The sequence below is a fragment of the Pseudorasbora parva genome, unplaced genomic scaffold (assembly GCF_024679245.1).
Source record: "Pseudorasbora parva isolate DD20220531a unplaced genomic scaffold, ASM2467924v1 scaffold_83, whole genome shotgun sequence".
NCBI classification, from domain to species: Eukaryota; Metazoa; Chordata; class Actinopteri; order Cypriniformes; family Gobionidae; genus Pseudorasbora; species Pseudorasbora parva.
The window spans coordinates 10,001-15,000 of record NW_027125118.1 but is presented as its reverse complement, the minus strand read 5'-3'; positions in this window follow the sequence as shown (position 1 = coordinate 15,000).

The window sequence follows — 5,000 nt, the reverse complement described above, 5'->3', positions numbered from 1 at the left end:
CAATAAATAATACAATAAAAATGTAAGTTTTCCTTATACAATCACATTTACATCAAATTTAAAAAATACATACATCATATATCATACATTTACAAAACATAGTTCACACATCTCCTTCACTCCCCGGCAGCTTCCACATTAAATCTTTTAAAACACAACAAACATGTGAAGTAAAGACATTATAAAAAGCATCCAACATACTTTCACATTTAAAATACACATACAGTCTCTCCATATACACTTCTGTTTTCCTCCTAAACACAGTCCAAACATCCAACACAATTTTTTCCTTTTTAGCCACAATTCTTCTCTCCCATATTGCACTTTTCATTAACATTAACCACAGATTTATAAACGTTTTGTTTCGACACTCCTTTTCCCAACCAAACATCACCACTTTGTTCCATTCCGTTGCATTTTCATCCCACTCCACAGTCAAATCTTTAATCACACATTTACATTTCCTTAAAAATTCCCCCAATTCTTCACAATATAAAAACATATGTAAAATCCCCTCTTCCTTTTCCTGACACACTTTACACATCGCACTTTGTTCTAAACCAATTTTAGCTAAAATAGACTCTGTAAAAACCACTTTATGTCTTATAAAATACTGCAAACATTCCAATTTTGTTTCCACACATCTCCCCCTCATGTTTCTCCATATACACTCTTCTTTTAAATCTTTAAATTTCTCCACCCAGTACTTGTTTACAATTGGTTCTTTAAAAACACCATCTCTAAAAACACAATAAAACATTTTTACAGTACATTCTTTAAAATCATACAATTTCTCCCCCAGTTTCACATACATATTTCTCTCTTTCTGCTCTTCCATACACTCTATTCTTTTAATCCACTCTTTTGGTATTGCGTTCTTGATAATTTCATATTTGTTTGTTATTTCTTGTTTACTGTACTCTTCTTTTGCCACTTCCATTGCATCCACAATAAACTGTGTTGGTAAAAACCCTTCTTTAAACTCATACAAAACATCTCTCACTCTTGTTATTCCCACTTCCATCCATTTCTTAAAAAATATTTCCTTCCCCTGTTTTAAAATATTGCCATTTAAGAACAAAGGTTGATTTAAAATGTTTTCTCTCCCATGTGGATCATACTCAATTCTCTTTAAAAAGATTCCCCAAGCACTTAAAATTTCCCTATAAAACTCAGGTAATCCTTCAGTCATCCAAATTTTCGTTTTCATCCATAAAATTCCATCCCCCATGTTAAAATCCCCACATTTATTTAAAAAATATTTCATAGTTTTTTTCCACTCATTTTTGTTATCTTCTTCTAAATATTTCTTAACTATTTTCACTCTCAACGCTTTTTTCCTCTGTTCTACATCCATTAACCCTAAGCCCCCCTTCTCTACCGCCCCTAAAATTGTGTTATAAGATATTCTTGCTGGTTTCCCCTCCCATAAAAAGTCAAGAAAACATTTTTTCAGCCTTTTTTCTGACCACAATGGCATTTCACTTACATATAGAACATACCACAGCTTAGAAACCATTAAAACATTCAATATTAAAACCTTCCCCTTCAAATTTAGTGTCCTCAGTTTCCAAAAATTTAACCGTCTCTCTATCTCTGTTACTAGTTCCTCCCACATTTCATCTCTTACTTTCTTCTCATTCTTCCCCATTAAAATCCCTAAAATCCTCATTTCTTCAACTTCTTTAAAATTAAAACAATCCCTTAAAACCATAGCTCTACCAAATCTCATGTATACTGTCTTATCTTCATTTACTTTACTACCAGATCCCTTACAATATTCATTTACAACATTCATAACTTCTATAACACTTTCTCTTCCTTTCACAATTATTGTTGTATCATCTGCATATTGAAACACCTTCCCTTCAGCATTCTTTTCCTCAATTTCTATCCCTACTATTCCTTCTTTTTGTTTTATAGCCAATCCTAACGGTTCTGATACAAGTGAGTACAATAACGCTGAAAGTGGACAGCCCTGTCTTATAGATCTAGTAATTTTAAAACAATCTGTTAAAAACCCATTACATTTTATCTTTGTTAACGCGCCTCTATATAAAATCTCAATCCATTTAATAAAATTCTCCCCAAAACCAAAACTCCTTAAAACCTGAAATAAATACTCATGCTCAACTCTATCAAATGCTTTTTCAAAATCCAAACTAATTACATATCCGTCTTCATTTTTCTCCTTCATGTACCATATCGTGTCTCTTATACTCATTGTTATGTCTGCTATGTCTCTTCCTTTAACTCCGTACGCTTGGTTTGTTTCGATTATAGTTGGCATTATCTCTTTTAATCTGTTTGCTAAAACTTTTGCTAAAATCTTAAGATCCGTGTTTAGCATTGTAATTGGTCTATAATTCTTTAATTCTACTTTTTCTCCTTTTCTTTTATATATCAGTTTCATTAACCCCATCCTTGTTCTTTCATTAATTTCTTCTTTTTCAAATATTTCTTTAAAAACCTCATTTAAAATCTTTATTAAAACTCTTTTAAAACACACATAAAACTCAGTTCCCAAACCATCTATACCTGGACTTTTTTTTGTATTCAGTTGATTTATCGCTCTTTCAATCTCCTCTTCTCTAACTTCTTGGTCACACTCTTTTTTATCTTCCTCCCTCACTTTAGCTTTTATCAGATTCAACAGTTTCTTTTTCTCCTCCTCTTCCACACCCCTTGTACTGAACAGATCCTCATAAAAATTCTTTACTTCTTCTAAAATCTTTTCATTCTCTTCTACAATTTCCCCATTTTCCCCTCTTATTTCTTTTATCGTTTCAGCTTTCCCTTTCTTCTTTTCCAAATCAAAAAAGAACTTTGTACATTTTTCTCCCTCCACCACATATTTAGCTTTGCTTCTTAACCTCGCCCCCTCATATTCCTTTTCTTCAATTTCTTTCAGTTTGTCCTTCATTTCCCTTATCTTTTGTATGTCTTTATTTTCTTTATTCAATTCCATTTCCAAACTTTCTTTTATTTCTCTTTCTTTAAATCTTTTACATTTCTGTATTAAACAACTATACTTGATCGAGAATTTCTTGATTAAAAACTTTACATTCTCCCACCATATTCTCTTATCATCTTCATACATTCCATTTTGCTTTTCATTTTCTATAATCTCCTTAACCTTTAAAACATAGTCTTCATTCTTTAAAATCTGTGTATTTAAAACCCATACTCCCGGCCCTCTTTGCACTTTACTCCAATCCAATTTAAAAAATAGAAACTTGTGATCGCTAAAACTTGTGTCCTCATACTTAATATTTTCTATAAAATTCTCCACATTTCTACTACATAAAACAAAATCAATTCTGGTTTGGCATACAAACTGCCCCACTATTTGCCTCCTTGAAAACTCTTTTTTCTTTTCATTTCTTTCTCTCCACACATCTAGCATATTATTTTCTTCCATTAATAGTTTTAATTCTTTTCTCCCTGTGTCAGTTTTAAAAACCATTCCTTCAGCCATATCTTGTTTACTAAAAACTGTGTTAAAATCCCCCATCATTACTATTTCTTTATACTTCCGTACCATATTTCTTAAAACAATAAAAAATTCCCTCTTTTCTTTCTCCTCAACTGGTGCATGTACATTTACTAAACTCAAATCTCTTCCTTCACATTTTATCTCCACAACCATACATTTCCCAATTTTATCTTTGTATACAACTTTACTCATTTTAAACACATCATCCTTCATTAAAAAAGCCACACCTCTCCCCAACCTTCCATCTCCATTATTATAAAAAATACCTCCATCCCATCTCTTTTTATACTCATTCATTACATTTTCTTTCCAGTTTGTTTCTTGCAGTGCAATTATGTCTTCCCTTATACATTTTTCTTTTACTTTTTCAAATTTTCCTATGTCCATCAATCCCCTTGCATTAAAAGTAACACAACTTAAAACCATTAAAAAGAATAAGCAAAATAAATACTTAAAAACCATTATTCATCATTTTCTCCCCCCAGGTCCCTTAACACATCATATCTGTTTTGTATCCTTTTCATAACTTTTTTTCTTACCCTTTCCAAATGTGGTTTTACCTCTGTTGTTCTCCTTCTAATTTGTCCTCTCCCCCCTTTGTCCATGTTGTCCATGCTGTCCATCTTTATTTCTCCTTCACTGTCCGTTTCTTTAACATTGTTAGAATTGTCCGATGTCTCCATTTCTTTCAGGTTCTGCTCCATTGCTTGTTCAATATTATAATTAACGTTCTCTTTCTCTCTTTCCACTTGCTCTCCATTGCTTGTTTCTCCTTCCATTTCTTTTTGTTGTAGTCCTTCTTCCTCCTGTCCTTCATCCATTTGTTCCTCCTCCTCGCTGTTTCCTTCATGCACCTGTCCGTCCACCTGTTCTTCCCTTCCTCCTTCCTCTTCCTCCATCTCACACGTACATTTATTTAAAATTTCCCGACACTCCGGGCACCTTACCGCATTGCACTCTCTGGCAAAATGGCCCCTTTCTTGGCACTTATAGCACTTAAATTCTGGGCAGTCCTTAAGCAGGTGCTCCGGGCTCATGCACAGCCTACAGGTCTTCACCTGGTGACTGTGCATCACCCGGAAATACTGCGGCCCTTCAGCTGTTTCCAGCTTCGTGCTGTAAGGTAAAGATGCCACCTCTTTTGGGAACCTTACTTTTAGGAACCTTGTTCCATCCTCGATCTCGGTGCCCGGGTAGTGTCTTCTTTTGATTTCTGATATGGGATTAACTCCCCATCCCTCCAATTTTCCGATAATTTCAATATCATCCAGGTAGACGGGCAGGTGCATGAAGGAAACAACGTAGTCCCTATTTTGCAGATTTTTTACTTCACATTTAACCCCTTTTATCATCAGTCCATCAGTCAAATTATCACATGCTTCTTCCTTTTCCATTGTAAGTTCATATTCTTTTCCTTGTCTTGGCCTCAATGCCAGAATTTTCCCATTTCCACATTTCTCAGTCACTGCTTTAATAATATCCATTGCTCTAACCTCCTTTAAGT